This window comes from Canis lupus, chromosome 26 (genome assembly GCF_048164855.1).
Source record: "Canis lupus baileyi chromosome 26, mCanLup2.hap1, whole genome shotgun sequence".
In the NCBI taxonomy this organism is placed as follows: domain Eukaryota; kingdom Metazoa; phylum Chordata; class Mammalia; order Carnivora; family Canidae; genus Canis; species Canis lupus.
Genome location: NC_132863.1, coordinates 2,035,513 through 2,055,516, shown reverse-complemented (window position 1 = coordinate 2,055,516; position 20,004 = coordinate 2,035,513). Strand labels below are relative to the sequence as shown.

At 58.6% G+C, this 20,004-nt stretch overlaps 1 long non-coding RNA gene across 3 annotated transcripts in view; it reads right to left on the bottom strand.

The window, feature by feature from the left end:
* LOC140617947 (uncharacterized) overlaps positions 1 to 20,004 on the bottom strand; it is a 69,386-nt gene that overhangs the window by 46,181 nt on the left and 3,201 nt on the right. The window contains exons 1-2 of one of the 3 annotated variants that reach the window (XR_012018098.1): positions 6,177 to 7,205; positions 5,373 to 5,443 (exon numbers count right to left, since the gene is read on the bottom strand). The exons of the other annotated variants lie outside the window; for them this stretch is intronic. This is a non-coding gene — a long non-coding RNA (uncharacterized lncRNA). Of the gene's footprint in view, positions 1 to 5,372; positions 5,444 to 6,176; positions 7,206 to 20,004 lie in introns of those variants that run through there. 3 annotated transcript variants of the gene reach the window in all.

Genomic DNA, 20,004 nt, shown 5'->3' with positions numbered 1-20,004 from the left:
AGACTGGGTACACAAACTGCGATACAGTCCTACGGTGGAACACTGTTCAGGAGCACGGAAGAGCTTACTACCGTTATATGCTACTAACCATGGATGAGCATCGAAAGCTCATTGATAACTCATGCATGAATTATTGTGCCGAGCGAAAGAACTCTGAGAGGAAAGCACACAGTGATGACTATTTATCGGACGTTCATGAACAGGCAAACAAATCTCTCCAGTTCCCCAGAGGCAGGAAAACAGTGAGGTGAGCTCCATGACTGCTCCAGATTCCTGCATCAAGGAAGGCCCCAGGATGCAGAGAAGGAGGGGACCAGGGAACTAACTACCTGGGACTGAGGAGACGGTACTAAGCATTCATGCAAAACAGGGCAGCAAGAGTTCACTTGCCACAGCACCTTGAAACAGAGCCGCGTGGAACCCCTAAGATGCGCACAGGGCCCTCTGATGAGTACATGTGTGCAGTGTGTGCACACATTACAGTACAAACTGCCCGGAATAAAGTACAGAAAGGAGAGACCACCTAATTAAACACAGATAAACAGAGCATCAGTGAGCTGTGGGAAAGTTCAAGCAGCCTAACACACGTGTAATTGGAGTCTCTGTAAAGTTGGGGGGGGGATATGAAAAAATAAAGCCTAAAACTTTCCCAAAATTTAAGCAAAATTATCAACCCAAAAACTGAAGAAACTCAACAAATCCCAAGCACAAGAAGTGTGGCCGAAACAACGCCAAGGCACATGATAATCACACTGCTCCAACCCAGTGATATACAGAAAATCGTAAGTGCCCCCCAGAGGGAAGGAAAGGACACAATGCGACAGGGGACCAACCATTAGCACAAGAGCAGATTTCCCACAGAGAACAAAGCCAGTGAGAAAACGGCAGAGAGACAGAGAGCGCCCAGAGAAATTCTGACCTAAAATTCTGGACCCAGCAAAAACAGCATTCAAAAAGTAAAGTGAATTTTAAAATTCTTATGATACGCAAAAGCTGAAACACATCCATCCCCAGATGACACCTACTACAAGTTAAACATAGTCTGAGTGCAAGGAAAGTGATCACAAGTGGAAAGACCGCTTTACACAGAAGGAACAGCACCAGAAATGTTAAGTATGTGGATAAATACGTAATACTTTCTTTTATATTGAAAACTCACTACAAGATAATTAACTGTTTAATAAAAAAAAAACTAATAGTGATGTAATGTGAGCTTCAACAGACGTAAAACTAAAATTTCTGATAAAACAGCACAGGGGCACCTGGGTAGCTCAGTCAGTTAAACGTCTGCCTTCGGGATGGATCATGATCTCAGGGTCCTGGAATCAAGCCCCGTGTTGAGCTCCCTGCTCAGCGAGGAATCTGCTTCTCCCTTTCCCTCTGCCTCTGTCCGCCATTCGTGCTTGCTTTCTCTCTCTCTCTCTTTCTCAAATAAAATAAAATATTAAAAAACAAAGAAAAGCAGTACAAAGCTCAGGAAAAAAGAAATGTAGGTTCTACTGCAAGGCTCTCATACTATTCATGAAGTCATACACTCTCATGTGAAGCAGACTGTGAGAAACTAGGGATATGTACTATAAATCTCAAAGCAACTACTAAAATAATGAGTGATAGGTAATAATCCAACAAAGGAGAGAAAATGAAATTATTTTTTAAAATTTCAACTAATTTAGTCAGTGGAGCACAAGACCCTTGATCTCCGGCCCTGAGTTCAAGCCCCACATTGGGTGTAGAGATCACTTAAAAATAAAAGTTTTTAAAATAAAAAATTAAAGTAAATAAAAGTTCAACTAATCTAAACATGGCAGAAAAGAGAAAGCAGAGCAAAGGCTAGGTAAAAGAAACAAAACAAACAGCAAATTGATGATTTAAATCTAACTGTATTAGTAGTCACATTATGTACATAGTTTAGATGCCTTAACTCAAAGGCAATGGTTGTCAGATTATATTCTTTTAAAAAGTGAAAAGACAGGGATGCCTGGGTGGCTCAGCAGTTGAACATCTGCCTTTGGCTCAGGTCATGATCCTGAGGTCCTGGGATCGAGTTCTGTATCAGGCTCCCTGCAGGGAGCCTGCTTTTCCCTCTGCCTGTGTCTCTGCCTCTCTGTGTGTGTCTCTCTTTAAAAAAAATAAAATAAAATAAAGACAAGACAGAGAAAACATACAAGGGTAATGTTAAATGAAAGCTGGAGTGGCTATATTAATATCAAACAGAGTCAATTCCAGGTTAAAGAATGTTACTATTGATAAAGAAAGGGATTTCACAATAAGAGGGTATATGCATTAAGAGAACATATAATCCTAAACATTTATGCACCTATTAACAATACTTTCAAAATCCATAAAGCAAGAAATGATAGAATTGCAAAGACATAAATAGACAAATGTGTAAATATTGTCAGAATCTTATTTCTTTGGTGACGGGCACTGACAGCAGCACTTGACTGGATGAGCACTGGGTGTTATACTATATGTTGGCAAATCAAACTCCAATAAAAAAATACAAAAAAAAAAGGAAACTGTTTCTCTCTCTTTTAGACTGAACTGTGCTCTCATGAAATTCATACGTTAAAAAAGCCTTAACCCTGAATATGACTGTATGTAGAGATGGGACATTTTAAACTGGTGAATAAGGTCAAACATGGTCATAAGGGTGGGATCCTACTCCAGTAGGACTGCTGCCCTTACAAGAAGAGGAAGAGATACGGGCGGGGAGGTGGGGAGGCTTGCACACTGAGAAAAGTCCATTTGAGGAGTCAGTGAGAAGACAGTCATCTAAAAACCAAGGAAAAAGGCCTCAGAAAAACCAAGGCTGTCAGCACCTTGATCCTGGACTCCCAGCCTTCAGAACTGTAAGAAAATAAATTACTGCACTTAAGTCCTGCAGTCCACAGTATTTTGTTACAGCAGCCCCAACAAGCTAATAGACCCGTTCTCAATCACTAATAATTATTTTTATCAATAATAACAATTGATAGTTATTGCAGGAAATAACCAAAGATACATAACATTCTCAAAAGACCTGACCTAATTGACACTGATAGACTATCTGACCCAACAGCAACAGAATACACGTCCTTTTCAAGCACACATGGAATGTTTAATGAGGCAGACCACAGTCTAGGACATAAAACACGTCTAAATAATTTTTTTAAGTCTAAATAAATTTAAAAGCATTCAAACCATACTAAATATATTATCCAATCACAACGGGATTATATTAGAAACCATAAATAAAAGATCTCCATAAAATTCCCAAGTTTTTGGAAACTAAACACATTTATAATTTTTTTATTATTATTTATTCATGAGAGAAGAGAAAGGCAGAGACACAGGCAGAGGGAGAAGCAGGCTCCCTGCGGGGAGCCCACTGGGGGACTGGATCCCAGGACCCCAGGATCACAACCTGAGCCGAGGGCAAACACTCAACCACTGAGCCTCCCAAGTGCCCCCAACAACACACTTCTAAATAATACATCATAGCAAACAGGATTTATCCCAGGGGGGCAAAGTTGGTTTAACATTCAAATACCAAACAATAAACTAAAAAAGAAACCTACACAATCTTTCAATTAATCAGGAAAAAGAAAAAAAAAATTCTGACAAAATCCAACATACACTTTCTGATAAACACTCTCAAATCAAAATAGAGAAAGGGTTCCTCAACTCGATAAAACCTATAGCAAACCCCAAATTAACAACAACAGACTGAATGCTTTCCCTTTAAGCTCTGGAATGAGGCACAGATGTCTGCAATGAACATTTCTATTTAACACTAACCAGTGCATCTGGGCAAGAAAAATAAATAAAAAGTATCCAGTTTGCAAAGGAAGAAGTGAAACTGTCCTTAGTCACAGACACCACTGTCTATAAAAACAAACAAAAAAAAGTTATGAAATGTACAAAAAACCCTCTAGAACTAACAAAGAAGTTTAGCCAAGTTGAAGGACAGGAGTTCACTGGATGTACAAACTACTTCCTAGCAATGCACATTCAGAAACTGAAACTCAAAGAATATTACCATTTATAGTATCATCAAAAACATTAAGTCTTAGGAGTAAATCTAACAAAAGACGTGAAACACCTAAAAGATAAAAAAAAAAGAAAACAAACCACAAACCAGGGCAGCCCAGGTGGCTCAGCGGTTCAGCGCCTGCCTTCGGCCCAGGGCGTGATCCTGGAGACCCAGGATCGAGTCCCACGTCGGGCTCCCTGCACAGAGCCTGCTTCTCCCTCTGCCTGTCTCTCTCTTTATTTCTGTCTCTAATAAATAAATAAAAATCTTTAAAAATTCTTTAAAAATACATAAAAATAAAAAAAAACATTCTCACCTAACCATATATTAAAAAAAAAAAAACACAAGCCATTTCAGAAAGAAAGTGAGGAAGACCTGGAGACAGAACGGAGGGATATACCATGTTCATGGATGGTAAGCCTCACTCGAGTCAAGATGCAGTTCTTCCGTACAACCTACAGATTCCACACCATCCCAATGGAGATCCCAGCAGGATTTTTTTTTAAATAATAAATAAATCGGCAAATGGGTTCTAAAATTCATGTTTACATTCAAAGCACTAAGAACAGCCAAAACAACTTTGAAAATTGCACGTGCTTACATGCACAACTCGATGGTTTCAGACCAGGACCCCTTACTCCCTGACCCACAGCCTAACCGCTCACAGCTACCATCCCCCGGTTGGCCTTATAAGGGCCTGGAACCGGCCGAGGGGGGATTCCCATGTGGGCAGCTGCTCTGGCTGCTCCAGTCTTCCCTGCTATTCCAGCTGTCTGGAGTGCAGGCAGCTTACAGGTCCCCACATTCCACCTCACCACTCCCAGTTCCTCTGCAGTCTTGTCGAATCCTCAGGCATCTTGTGGTGTTTTTGCTGATCTTGTCAAGCCTAAGGGGGCAGTGTCGTGCACCAAGCAGGATGCAGGTTCTGCTGCTTGCAGTGCACGCTCCGGGGCCCCGGGCACGTGCCTAGGGACTTGGGGACCCAAAGGATACTTCCCATCCCGCCTAGGAACAGAGCTACTGTAAATGACCAAATACTATAGATACCAGGTACCAGTCGTGCGCACCAGCAGCCGCAGGAATCACCAGGTCAGCTTTTTTTTTTTTTAAACATTTTATTTATTTATTTATTCATGACAGGCAGAGACACAGGCAGAGGGAGAAGCAGGCTCCATGCAGGGAGCTGGATGTAGGACTCGATCCTGGGACCCTTGGGTCACGCCCTGGGCCGAAGGAGCCCCCCGGGCTGCCCATTTGCTCAGCTTTTGAAACCACTCTGTGTAAACCCCACCCCACCCAGTTAAGACAGACCATCTGGAGATGGGGCCAGAGTACACATTTTTTTTTCCAAACTCACCCCATGATGCCAACCTGCAGCCAGGACTGGGTGCCACCACTACGTCGTGGACCACACCAGAAGGACCCACCCTGCGTAAACAGAAGGCACCCAATCACCTGCTCATTACGGAGACTGAACTCTTTGAGAGCCCCCCAGTGCCTGCAAGACAGGGACCTCGGTGCTCCCACTGTGAAACCCGGGACCTCGGCAGGGCCCTTGTGTGCGTAACCATGACCACCCCAGTCCCACAAACATGGACGGGAGGACGCAAAACCGAAACCACACGGCCGAAGTCCAAGGCTGTGGGCTCGGGCCCCGTCTCCCCCCGGCTTGCGCTCAGACAGGAGCAGGCATTCAGACATCTCAAAATACAGTCCTCGTGGCCGTGCCCCAGCTGGCACATCCCTTCCCCCGCATGTCAGGGTGGCTTCTGTGCCTTCTCTCCCGTGTGGGCTCCATCGCGGGGCACAGGGCTCTCCCCCGCGTCCCCAGCCCCTGCACAGCGCCTGCAGACAGTGGGCCTTGGACCCTCAATTACCATTTGTTAACGAGGCATGAATCAGCCCCAGTCAGTGGGCCAACTGGGGGACACTGGGACCTTTTATTCCTTCCAAATACCTTTATTCCACCCAGGGAGAAAGAGGCACTGTGTTCCGCGGCTTTCCTGCCCGCTGGGCCGCGGCTAGAAGGCTGCAGGCTCCCCAGAGAGGCGCTGAGCCGGGCGGGCCCATCCCTGAGCCCCGGCCTCTGCTCCCGCGTCACCCGCACAGAACATCCCCGGTGTGAGGTGAGCCGGCGGGATTAGCCGGCCTTTGTTCTCACCTGATGCCGCGCTCCTTGCTCCTTGCTCCGGGGAGGTGGGGCCGCAGCGTGCCGGGGGCGGGAGCTGCGAGGCGGGGCCTTGGGCAGGCTCAGTTCAGGAATCTAAATTGCATTTAATTGTTAGGAGCAGACAGTTGGAAGGGCAGCGCGCGGGGCTGCCCATTCCCCGGGGACTCCCCGAGGGGCACCCAGTCATCAGCGCCCGTCTTGACCGTGAGGTCCCTTTATAGAAGGAAAAAAAAGTCTCTGCAAAATGGAGCAAAGGGAAAGCTCCCCGTGCGCCCGCGGGTAAGGCTCTGCTGTGCGCTGCGGAATGCGAAGCTGCACAGAACTCTCCACAGAACTCTCCGTGGGTCCCCCGGGTGCAGTCACGGCGCACAACAGCGACCCCCACAAAGGCCAAATCAGCAGAATCCGGGCCTGGGAGAGAGGATTTAGGCATGACCTCCGGGGCCGGGAAACCGCAGGTGTCATTCCCAGGGGCGGACCCCGGCCAAAAACACAGACCAACCTCCATGCACGGACACAGGGGCCCCCGCGCCTCCGGGACGATGCCCACTGGGCCGTCCGGCCGCCGGCAGCGGAGGACACAGGCGTGGACGCCCTCCACCACCACACACTGTCCCCAGGCTCCCGGCAATAGTGTCGGGCCCTGACGCCGAACACCCGCGCGCGCGGGGCGGCCACAGTGACGGGAAGTAGCCGCTGCTGCGACTTTTCATTTCTCAGAACCTTACAAGTTTCCAGGAGAAAAAATGTAATAAATGCCCAATTACCAGGCTCAGATGGACGGCTGCTGGAGCCAGCGGGGCCTGGGGCGTCTCCTGGACCAGGAGGGCGGCGTGGCCCTGGTGAGGCAGTCGGCACAGCCCCAGCACCAGCAGGCTGGGGGCCCCCTCCCTTGGGGGGAATCTGGGCTGCGGCCAGCGTCCCACTCCCACCCCAGGAAAGGAGTCCAGGGAGAGTGTTCAAATGGCACTTGCATCGGACAGCTGGCCCCCCGACTGTCCCCCATGTGCGCTCCCCAGGGCGCCGGCCTCCCGCCTCGACCCCCTGAGGGCCATGCAAGGCGCCCACGTGCACAGAAACACGCCAATGTGCACCGACAAGGGCACACTCGCAGGTGCCCTGGCCCAAAAGCTCTTGGCTCCCAGAGACCCGGCTCCCCAGCTCCCGCCCCCCCCACCCCCCCCCCCCCCCGCACACCCACGGCTCGCACCCACTCACCCGGCGCGGGTGCCGGCGCGGCCGGGCCCGGTGAGCGCAGCCTCCAGGCGGCCCCGAGGTCAGGGCGCGCAGCCGCATGGCCGGCCCGGCAGGAGCCCCTCAGTTGGCGGGCGCTGAGCCCCTCTCCCTCTGCAGGAGTTCCCGCCAAGCGCGACCAGAGACGGGCAGGGGGCAGGGGCGCAGCAGCCTCCCCGTGGCCTCCCACGGCCACGGCACCGTCAGGAGTCAGAGGCCGGAAACAAAAGCCAGGCGAGCGAGCACGGCCCCCCTGCGCCCCTCCATCTGACACGAATTAGCTTCCCTCCCCCGCCCGCCTACCCGCCCGCAGCCCGGAGGAGGCTCAGGCTTCTCAGCAGCTGGGAAGTGGAGACAGCGGCCTCCGGGCACGCGGGCAGGGCAGGCCGGGCCCCTGCTTCCACGTGCTCCCCTCGCCTCTGCTGGGGGGTCTGCGTGCCTGCGGCTGAGGCCTCGGGGCCAGGGGGGGGCACTCGGCAGTGGAGCGAGCTCAGGCCATGACCCCGGGGTCCCGGGATCAAGTCCCGTATCCGGTCCCTGCATGGAGCCTGCTTCTCCCTCTGCCTACGCCTCTGCCTCTCTCTGTCTCTCTCATGAATAAATAAATAAAATCTTAAAAAAAAAAAAAGGAAAATCCCAAAGTGGAAAGTCTTTTTCTCCAGTTTGCCCCTTCAACCAAGGAAACCGGGGAGCCCTCCTTGCCGGAGAGGGGTGAGGGTCCCGGCAGGCCGGGAGCAAAGGGTTAGGGCCCTTGCACAGCCTGGGGGCTCTCTGTACCCCGCCCCATCCTCAGGGCCTTCCAGCTGCTGGAAAATCCCGTCCCGTTCTGTGCTGTGGCCCTGGGTTCTTGCAGGGAAGGGGAAACCCCGCAGGGTGGGAGCCAGGGTGCCAGCGAGACGGCGGAGGACGGGTCACTTAGCCCGAAGGAAGCCGGGCGGGGGTGCGGGGACGCCCACGGCCAGAGCCCCACAGGACCAAGGGGACGCGGCTCTCCTCCCGGGGCGAGGAAGGGCGGCCTGACCGCGCGGGGCCACCAGGAGGGGGAGCGGAAGGCGGGGAGCCCCCATGACCTGGCCACCCCGGCCCTTGCTCGGGCTTCCCATCCCTGATTCCACGCGAAACTCCAATGCCTTAGCCCGGGAGCCGCCGGGTGGGCGACAGCAAAGCCTTTATGGCTAACACATGTGCAAATTCCAGCGGCTTCCAGGCCAGAATTAACCTCTCCGGGTCTGGCGCGCAGCATCCATCCCCCTGCGTCTGCAGGGAGCAGCAGGGGCCCGTTGGCCTCCAGCCGCAGGAACGCCAACCGGCCAACCCATCGGGGGGTGACACCCCGAGTCCCACTCCCGTCGCCGGGCACCTTGCTCCCCACGCTCGCATTTCTGAGGTTCCTTCACTGCTGTTCGTCTTTCCAAGGCGGATTCAGGCTTTGGCTTTGCAGACACTTCGGGGTCCTGTTTCCCCTACACCTCCCTGCCCCTGCTGAGTGACGCCCCTCTGCGGCTCGCCAGCCCACATCCAAGCCGCCTCATCCCGGGGCCCGACCCCGCAGCGTGGCCGTGCGTCTGGGCCTCAGTCTGCAGGATCGAACCTTTGTCTGGGGTTTTCCGCACACAAACGGAGCGCGGGTAATAAACACTGGGCAGGAATGAAAAAAATCCGCTTTGCTGCTTACCCATGCTGTCAGCCTGCCTCCGCTCACCCTCTGGCCCCCTCGCAGCGGGGTCTGGGGCTCCCTGGGGAACCCCGAGGCCGGGACGGGCTCTCACCACAGCCCACCTGCCCCGCATGAGGCCGCAGCCGCCCACCCCTGGCTTCTGGCTGCACGAGACCCCAGGAAAAAAGTGAGGCCCGTCCCGCAGAGGATGGACTGTGCTCCCGGGGCACAGCAGGGTCGGCACAGGACCACAGAGGAGGGGTCTTCGCTGCTCCACCTGCCCGAGCCAGGGAGCCGGGGGCAGCACCAGGGCGTGCGGACAGAGAAGACGGCCGCCGGGGTCGGGGGCAGAGCCTCGAGAGGTTCCTGCCAAGTGGGCCCCACGGCCCCAAGTGCAAACCTCAAAGCCACAGGCAAACCCCGTGGGGTGCATCTTACCTGCCTGCAGCCCCAGCTGGCACCCGGCACTTCCTTCACCCGGCGAGCGTGAACCCCGACCCCAGCAGTGGGGTGCCCCCCCAGGAGACCAGCTGCAGGAGGGGCGCAGGCGCAGGCCCAGACCACATACGCGGGTTTCCCTTCCCCTGCACCAAGACGGTCCAGGGGCGGGATCCCCGGGGAACCCCACTGAGAAGGAGGAGCCCGGCAGCCCGAGGCCGAGTGCCCTGGCCTCCGGTCCACGCCGTGTCCACGAGGACAGGCCAGCAGCTGCGCCACCCCTTTCCTGAGCAAATGCACCAGCCCCGCAGGTGGGGGCCGCCCTGCTCTGCGCTGTGCGGCTACAGGTTTCTTAGTAACCGGTTTCATCAACACCACCAGCCCCCAAAAGTCCCTGTGAGGTTGGCCCCGGAAGGCGCGGCCCCCGAACGCGCCTGCTTCCCCCGCTGAGCCGCTGCCACCCACGGTCACGGCCGCTGCAACCCAGAAAAGGGAAACAGCAAATTCTCTGTCCAGGGACGGGACGTCCGTGGGACCAGCAGGCCGGCGCCGCCCTCGGCCACACACCTGGCAGGACCTCGTGCCTCGGGCCCCGGGACGGGGACTCTGAGCGCAGGCCGCGACCCCCAAGCGCCCCACACGCTGCCCGGCCCGCCGGACACACGGCAACCGACGTAGAGCCGAGGGCGGCCAGGGGTGGGTGACGGGGCGACGCCCCAGTGGCGGCCGACGTTGACCCCACTGCCTGCGCACGCCTGCGGAGCGCCGTGTTGCACGCCTGAAACTGGCAGAGTGTCGTACCCCGATTATACCTCGATCTCAGAAAAGCAAAAGTGAAGGTCAGGAGAGTTCTTGTCCGGTCCAGCCTCAGAACAAGTGGCCTCGCTGACCTCCCCTGAAGGCTGAACACGGGCCGGGGCACCCGGGTGGTTCCACTGGCTCTTGATTTCGGCTCAAGTCAGGATCTCAGAGTCCTGAGATCGAATCCCACCTGGGGCTCCACAGTCAGTGTGGTGTCTGGCTAAGATTCCCCCCCTCCTGCTGCTGCACCCCCTCCATTCTCTCTCTTAAAAAAAATATTTTTTTTTTAAATTAAAAATGAAAGAGGCCATATACGTTCTGGGCTTGAGCTTCCAAACATACAAACTCAGAAGTTAGAGAGTATGTTGTTGCGCTAGATCCGCCATCGTCTTCACCCTCCTTCCAAGTCAGCTCAGGGCTTCTGCAGCGTCTCAGTCCATGCCCATCCCGCAGGAGCAGCACCGCAGGTGTCCCGGGCATCCCCCGGCCCCGCACAGGCGGCACTGCCCGCCCTCGTCACCCTGTAGCTGGGGCACCCTGTGCGCAGCAGCCCGGGGTGGGGGGAGTGAGTCAACACAGACAGACGCCAGGTCTGAAGGCGGCGGCGACGGAGGCCACTCCCTGCGGTCACACCCGGGCCGAGCCTTGGGGCCTGCGGCCTCCTATCTGCTGCCCTTTGAGATCCAATTAGCCGAGCGACACTGATTCACGGCCACCGTTCCCCGCCCACCATCATACCCCGGTTTACAGTGTGGGAGGGACGCAGGGACGGTGGCACCCACGGGGATGTGGTCCCGGTGGCGCCGTGTGCCCGGCTCAGGGTGAGGCTTGACCCTGCTGGAAATGGGGCAGTGGGGGCTCGTGGCGGAGGGTCGGGGCCGGGGCAGGGGAGACAGGGGCCTGCGGTGACGCCGCGGGAGGAGGGGAGGCCACGTCCCGGGGCCAGAGGGGCCCTCGCTGGGCAGGGATGGAGCCACTCGGGGCGGCGGCACTAGGCCACCTCTGGCGCTGCTGGGAGCACTGGCTCCAGGGCCCTCTGGGCGGCAGGCTCTCACCTTGGGGGCGGGACCACACGGCCAGGAGGACACCCGGGGGCTGTCCCCCCCCTCCCCCCCCCCCCAGGAGCCCAGGGCCACAGGGACCCCTTCTGGCCGGGTCCACACCTGCACCTGCTCCGCACCAGGTCAGGAAGGGGAGGGACAGAGGCACAAGCCCAGGTCACCACCTGCAAGGAGCACCGGGTGTAGCCCTCAGGGACCCTCCCCAGGAGGGTGCTGCATCCCCCCCCCCATTCCTCTGACAGCCTGGCACCCACATGGTTGGTCGGCACCCTGCGTGCAGAGCCACTGTCTCCCATCTCCCGCTGCAGGCCACCCCGCACCCGGACGCCCTCCTCAGCCCAGGGGCTCCCAACAGCCCACTGCCTGATCCCCTTGAGGCCGCAGTTGCTGTCTCCCCCATTGTGTCGTTGGCCCACGACCCCTGGTAACCATCCCCAGCAAGTGCCCAGCGGTCCCGGGCCACCCCGGCCACAGCCACAGCCCCACCAGCACCTGCCTGCGGCCTCCTGCCCTCTTGCCAGACAGGCCCTCGCCACCCGTGGAGGCCCCTGGCCCTGGCCCCAAGCCCGTCCTGGGCCGTCCTGCGCATGCTCGGCCCAGCTGCAGCGCCCAACCCGGCCTCCCCCACCCAGCCCCCCCACCCCAGCCTCCTCCAGCCCCTTCTCGCCCCCTCTTCCTGAACCCCTGAGCTCTGGGAGTCCCCGCTGCTCACCTCCCCGGGCTGTGCCCCAAGGCGACGTGACCCTCCACCCTCCGGGCCAGAACTGGGGATGACCTCCGCGGACACGCTCCTCCCACCCGTCTCCACGGCTCACCCAGAGCCAACCTCCACCCCACCCCACCCCCGTCCCACGCCTACAAAACTGCAGAGGAGGCCTGGCCCCCGTCCCCAGCTGACCATCCTGGCATCTGCAGGCCGCCAGGGACCAGGCCGTGACGACACTCGGCACCCGAGACCTCTGATCCCAGGCCCACAGGCCCCCTGAGGCCGACCCTGCCCACTGGGGCCTGTCTGCCTCCCTGCTCGTCTGTAGCCTGCCGGGCAGCTGCTGCCCCAGGACATTTGCACGTGCTCTTCTCGCGCCTGTGACCTCAGATGTCTGCCACAGTACCGCACCCTCGCCAAGGCCTCACCCGACGCCTGGTGGAAAACCGCCCCCCTCCTGAGCCCACTCCTCCTCGAGCCTCCTGGACCTCCCTCAGGTCCTTACGACTGCCTCACATCCCACCCGGGGTCATTGCGTGGGATGGGCCGGCGCCCCACACACGCCTCAGTCTAGGGGCACAGCTCCCCCCGCAGGGCACCCCCGTGCCTCAGTCTCCGTTCCATTTCAGGGGACACTTCACCCCCCAAATGCCCAGCAGAGCTCGCTCAGACTCGGCCCCAGACAGAAACGGGACCCTTGGGCAGCCCCGGTGGCTCAGCGGTTTAGCGCCGCCTGCAGCACGGGGTGTGGTCCTGGGGACCCGGGATGGAGTCCCATGTCGGGCTCCCTGCATGGAGCCTGCTTCTCCCTCTGCCTGTGTCTCTGCCTCTCTCCTCGCTCTCTCTGAATGAATGAATAAATCTTTAAAAAAAAAAAAAGAAAAGAAAAGAAAAGAAAAGAAACGGGACCCTTGGAAGGTTCTGAGCAAAGGAGCGCTGAGATGTGGCTCAAGATGCCCAAAAAGGTTTCTCCGGCTGCCCCGGGACAAAGACCCAGAGGACGGACGGGGACGGATGTGCGCGTGCGCTGGCCAGAGACAACGAAGCTGGTGCCGCACCCGGTGGGGACGGTGCCCAGGGCAAGACACAGGCCGGGATGGGGCATCGACACGGCGCTCGGGGGTCAGAGGGTGTGGGAGCCGGGGCGGTGGGCATGGGGACAGCCGGGGTGGCGGGCACGGGGACAGCCGGGGCGGCAGGCACGGGGACAGACGGGCCCTCCGTTCGGGGCACAGCCAGGACCTCCCGGGGACAGCCAGCGCCTAGCTGGGGTCCCACTGGGAACGTGATGCGGCCCTATGTCCACCTGCATGGAGAACCACAAACGTGTCCACATTCCTGGCCCTCCAGCCCCGCCAGCACAGTTGGGGGGGTCCGGGGGGAGCACCCGGCACGAAGGGGTGACCCCGCTGTGTTCCACGACGGCTGGAAGGACCCGGAGCCCACGGGGCCAATGGGTGGCACCGTGTCCCCAGCCCCCCCGTGCAGGGGTGCATCCCACGGACAAGGAAGGGTGAGCCCAAGGACAAGTCCACAGGTGGAAATACGACGTGAACACCAAGCGCCTGGCTGCAGGGCGACGCAGCAACAGGAGGCCTCTGCTCGCCCGTCGAGGGGAGGGCGCACTCAGGGCCACGCAGGCGGCCTTTCAGGTGGGCAGGGTGCGGGCGGGTGCCCCTTCCCCTCGGCCCCCCTCGGCCCCCCGCCCCCACCCCCGCCCTGGCCTGTCACCCCGAAGCCCTCTGCACGGTGAGCGTGACAACGGGGAAAAGGAATAGGGGCGCGCCGACCAAAGCCCAGGCCCCAGGCTTCCATTCTGGGGATCCGCAGCACGCAGACGCACGCACAGGGATGCGCGCAGACACAGTTCGTAGAAGGAAAGAAATAATAAAGATGAGAGCGGATATACATGCAACAGGAGGGACACCCGGGGGCTCAGCGGCTGAGCGTCTGCCTTGGGCTCAGACCATGACCCTGGGGTCCTGGGATCGAGTCCCGCGTCAGGCTCCCTGCGTAAAGCCTGCTTCTCCCTCTGCCTGTGTCTCTGCCTCTCTCTGTGTCTCTCATGATAGATAAAATCTTTAAAAAAAAATAAAATAGGGACGCCTGGGTGGCTCAGCAGTTAAGCGTCTCCCTTCCAGCCCAGGGCGTGATCCTGGGGTCCTGAGATCAAGTCCCACATCGGGCTCCCTTCATGGATCCTGCTTCTTGGATCTCTGCCTGTGTCTCTGCCTCTCTCTCTCTCTGAATAAATAAATATAATCTTTATAAATAAATAAATAAATAAATAAATAAATAAATAAATAAATAAAAGAATCTTTACCATGATGGAGTGAGACTCGTGCCTTGAATGCAAGGATGGTTCAACACCTGTCAGGGGGTCAGTGCATGCACCTCGTTAGGAATACAGACAGGAAGGGCACCCAGGTGGCTCCGTGGGCTGAGCATCTGTCCTCGGCTCAGGTCCTGAGCCCAACTCAGGCTCCCTGCTCAGCAGCTCCTCCCTCTGCCTCTGACCCTCCCTCCTGGCGCCGGGGCCTGCAAGCCCTGCCCTGCCGCCTCCAGGCTGACCCAGCCCCAAGCTGCCCCCTTCCTGCAGCACGGCGACGGTGAAGAGCACCCGGGGACCCGGCGGTCCTCCCAGAGCCCTTCTGGCGCGTCCTCGGCCACACCTGTCATGCATCAGGCCGGGGCCAGAAGAGCGCATTAAGGAAACAGGCAGGGGGTGGAGTCACACCTCGGCCCTCCAGGCGCCTGATGTCCATTTCTGGGGCAGACGGGCCGGGCTGGGCCGGGTGGATGCCGTGTGGCCTGCGAGCAAGGCCAGCCCCTTGCCGTCACCTCACCTGCTGCATCCCCCTCACGATGGCAGGCGGAGGCTGTGGCACCACATGTACCGCACCGCGAAGGTTAGTATCTCTCCAGAATCTGGACGGTTTGGGTTTTTTGGTTGTTTGTTTTTTTTTTTTTTTTCACATGCACAGTCCCAGAGAAAGGATGCTGTGAACGTGACCTTGGGCCGGCTGGACACAACGCCCGTTCGCAGGACGGGCCGCTCTCATCCCCACAGGGCTTTGCCGGGTGCCTGGCACTTTTCCGAGAACAAACCCCCGTTTAACTATGAGACACGAGCTCTCACGTCCTGGTGACTGTGCGTCGACACTGGATCCATTCTGAGCGTCAGACAAAGGAAAGGATTGTGGCCGCCCGCACGGCGTGGGCTGCTGGAAGGCCCACCTCTGCCTCTGTCCAGAAAGAACATTCCTCTGTGCTCCGAGCAGAGGAAAGCGTCTGCGCCCTTGTCCGGGGGCCTGCGTGGATCCCTAGCGGGCACTGACTGACGGCTTTCAGTAAAACGACAGCTTGGAGTGTGGCTGCTTTCCAAGAGCATCACAGTGGACGAGACCCTCCAGTCCCGTGGACGCGTCAGCGGCCTCGTCCGACTACGCAGTCGAATGCAAGGCGAACCTTCCAAAATTCCAAAAACAGGACGTGGTGGCCTCGGGAAGCCTGTGGAAGCCCTGGGGACACGTGTGTGCACGCCCCTCCCTCCGGCGAGGAAGCTTCTAGAACGTCCCTGGGTGGGCCTGGAACCACAGCCTCGGGGGCGGCACAGAGACTCCCGGGGACCAAGCGCCTCGCCCACGGGCACCCAGCTAACCCCACGCTCCTCCCCGAGCTCTTATCGCACAAAAATGAAAGCAGCAGCCTTGCTTCTTGTCCTTGGAGAAGCCCGGACTTGAGGAGGGCGGGACTCCCGCCGCCCGGGGGTGTCAGGAAGGGCACAGGGGGCAGTGGCGGGTGTGTGTCCCCGTCCCCAGGTGTGTGTCCCCCGGAAGGAAGTGCCTCCTGGGGATTGAGCTCCTTCCAAGGGTAAGAGACCAGGGGAAGGACGGCTGGCAGGTCCCCGGAAGACCCCAGTGCACGCCGTCACCAAGGGGCGTCCTCAGCGCCTCCCCACCCCCCAGCCCCGTGTTCAGTGATGAGCAGCAGACCTCACCCCACCGGTTAAACAGCACGGAGAGCGAAGGCTTTGACACCGGTCCCAGTTAGACAAGTGGGAAGCCCCGGCTCGGCCTGTGCCTCCTTTTTCTCAACTCAACCCCCTTCCCGCCCCATCCCTGCGCAAAGCAGCCACGGGGACCCGGTAACTGCGCTCCCAGATCACGGGCGCCGGCATGCAGTTCCCAGACCGAACCATTTTTCCAAATTAGAACCATTCTCCAGAAACAAAATCAGACCATTTTAATTGAAAATAAAACCCAGCAACCCTGAAGACTTTTTTTTTTTTTTAATGAGAGACAGTCTTCCTGCTTTCTCCTTCCATTAATCACAGAGTTTACAGGATCTGTCAGAACAGCTCAGTAAGAAGCCTCCCTCCTCCTTGGCCTGCGGGCCTGGTTTTCGCCCCATGGGCACCAGGGCCCAGGGACGCAGAGCGGACACAGGGAGGTCACAAGGCGTGCGTGGCTTCTCGAGGGCCAGCTCGGGGGAGCTTCCAGAGGTCCGGGCGCCCGGAAGGACGTACAGCCCCCACATCCTAGTCCCAGCAGCCCAAGTCCAACAACAGATACACAAGGATACTCGGCCTTGACATGGGGGCCACCGACACCGGCCACGGGGCACCGACCCTGGAAGCGTGATGCTCAGTGAAGGAGCCAAATACTGTGTGACCCGACCCCGACGAGGCCGCTGGAGGACTCGCACCCGGGTCCCTGGAGGTCTCGCTCTCCTAGAGCCGGAAATTGTGCAGCAAGGAGGGGGCAGGGGGGGACTCGGTGCTTTAGTTTCACGAGATGGACACAGACTTAGGGATGCACGGCGACGGCGCTAGCAGGACATGACTGTGCTTGGTACTGCTGGACGGCCCGGGGCCTCTGCCCACAGGCCCTGCACCCCAAAGCCCCCGGGACTTCCTCCCTCCCCGGCTGCAGTGCAACTTCAAAAAAAGCTTCAAAAAACGTTAAAATGGGAAATTTTTTTTATGTTCTGTGTGTTTTAGCACAATTAAAAAAAAAAAAAAGTTTGTGCTCTTTGACCTCTTGGCCCAGGCTTGAAAGTCGTGAACATGCCCAGCCAGGGTCTTGGTCAACAGCTTCTGTTTCCTCCAAGTCTACAGCCAGCGGGGAGCATGGGAAAACTATTTTGGAGCAAGAGAGTCAAAAATCAGTGGAAGAAGCTCAGAGCTGGAGCGCCTGGGAGGCTCAGCGGTGGAGCGCCTGCCTTGGGCCCAGGGCGTGACCCCAGGGTCCCAGGATCGAGTCCCGCATCGGGCTCCCTGCATGGAGCCTGCTCCTCCCTCTGCCTGGGTCTCTGCCTCCCTCTCTGTGTCTCTCACAAAAAAATTAAATAAAAAAACAAGGCTCAGACCTCCTTTACCCAGGAAGCTTCTCCGACCCCTGAGCCAGGCAGATGACCAATGGCCCATCCCTTCCTGGGCTGGGACACAAGACGCAGCCTCACTGGCGTCCAAGGGCCCTCCCCCGCTCAGCACCCCCACCCCCGGAGTCTAAGCAGAGAGGAGGCCCCCTGCCCTCACCCCCGCCCGCCAGCGACTCAGATCTTTTTAGTGATGAACTGGAAACACACCTGTCCCAGATCACAGGGCAGACGCACCCCGCCCCGTGGGGGATCAGATAGCACCTCGGAGAATGAGGAAGTGCGGTTCCGACGGGGACCCCGGGCTACACACGCAGGGAGGGTCACCCAAGCCGCCAGCAAGCCCCCCAGGTCACACGACACAGCGCTGCGGGTGGGGCGAACCCCCGTGAGCCCCGGGGCAGGGGCAGAGGCAGGGAGCCCCAGGATGCTCACGGTCCAGAAGGGCGGCTCCACCCCAGGTCTCGGGCCACCAGAGTCCACTCTTTCCTCCCAGTGGGCTGCCCGAACCTCGCCTTTGATCTGCATCCAGAATCACCCGTGGGGAGGGAGGAGGGTGGCACCGAGTCAATGGAGCCCTTTTGTCCCAGGAGCCAGGCCGCTGCTCCAGCTCCGGGAGGAATGTGCACAGAACGCAGCCGCCAGCTAAAGGCCCGCCGGCCCTGGGCACCTCGCCGGCCAGATGCGGGCCTGCACCCCCCCATAGCGACCCGCGGCCCCGCAGCTGTGAGCCGGGGGCCTGGAGCACTTGCCTGCTCCCCTGGCTGGCCGCGGCCCGAGTCTTGAGCCTCCCACCCCTCAGGGTGCTTTCGCTCCAGGCCAGGGCCAACTGCTCATGGCTGGACGGGGCCCACGGGTGCAGTGAGGGAACGGTGAGGGCAGTGCGGGCGGGGCAGCCCGGCCCCGGGGCGCCAGCTGCTCCCCGCTAGGAGGCTGGAACAAGGTCCCACAGATGCGTCCGGAGAACAAAGCCAGGGCTGCCCGGGCACGGGGAGCTCGAGCATCTCCCCTGAGCAGGGAAGAGGAAGGCGGGAGCCCCACCCCCACCCCCGGAGAGCAAGGGGAGGAAGGAAGGGAGAAGCAAGGACAGACACAGGCTCTGTGTCCGAGGAAGCAGCTGCTGGGGGAACCCTGCCAGCTGGGGGCACCTCGCCCGCCCCCCGCAGGAACCGTGGTGACCCCGAGAAGGAGCCTCGGGATCATAGACGGGCTGGTTCCCAACCCAGCCCCAGGCTCCGGGCCCCGTGTGTCTCCAGACCTGCCGGCCCCGTGACGGGTGAGGGGTGAGCCGGTGAAGCACGCGGGGCAGCAGGGCCCACCTTGGGGGAAATACAGACAGAAACCACGCGGGGCGGGGGTGGTGGTGGCACGAGTCAGCTGCCGTCCAGCAGCGCCGCGGCAGTGAGCACAGCTGTGCAGTCAAAGGGACACGTCGACTGTGCAAGGTCACCAGGCTGGGCTCCGGGACGCTCCCAGGCCCTCCCAGGCTTCCTGCCCAGCCCCGGAATGCCTCGGAAAGGCCCGGAATGCCTCGGAAAGGCCAGGAGCAAAGGCTCCCCACCCCCCCCAACCCCCCCACCCTGGGACTGCTGGCCGGAGGAGGGACCTCGGTGGAGGGCGTGTTCCCGTGACTCCCCGGGGCGTAAACTAATTTGTCCTAGTTTAGCCCACCCGGGACAAAATTCTTTGATGCTAGTCAGTAGATTGTTGTTAAAAAAAAAAAAAGTAACATAAAAAAAATTTTTTTAATAAAAAAAAAAGTAACAACTCTTATAAAACACGTAGGGGCCACTGCTGAGGACTGGGTGACACAGTGACACAGGGTCCCAGCCCCAGTGGGGGGCACCCGGGCCTCCTCCAGCCAATTCAGCAGAGGCAGCCCCCAGCTGGGGGAGGGGGTTCCAGAACACTCTACCGGGCGGCACCAGCAGGCCCACGGGCGACACCGCGCAAGAGGACGGGGCGGCGAGACGCAGGGGAGCAGCAGAGCCCCTCGGGCTGCACGGGGCCCTGGGTGTTCAGCAAACCCTGTCCTCGCAGGCAGGGGCAACAGGAAGGTGTAGGGACCTGCAGATTCGCGTTTCCTGCCTTTATAGGAAAGGGAAGAGACACCAAGAAGGGACTTCCTACCCTGGACGGCTGTGGGGTGGAGGGACCGGGCCCTTCGCCCTCAGAACCCGACGGATGGGGTATCGCAGTCACAGCATCTCCTGTGCTGAAGGGAAGTCGAGGCAGCAGCCCTCGATGGACACGCTCTAGGAGGAGCGGGTGTTTCCAAGCAGGGAGGCAGCGTGACAAGGCCCGGCTCCAGCTGCACGTGGGCACCATCCCCTGCTGGGCCAGGACCCCCATCACCGCAGCGCGATGCAGAGGCCCCAGAACACCCGAGGGCGAGGACAGCGACCCACGCAGCTCTGACTTCACCAGATACCTTCTGCACCGACCAGCTAACCCGGGCTGCTCCTGCCGGCTCCCCGGGGATGTCGGCTCAGGCCCCCGAGTGCACGGGGACCCCGGCGTAGAGCGCCTCCGGAAGGGGCCCGC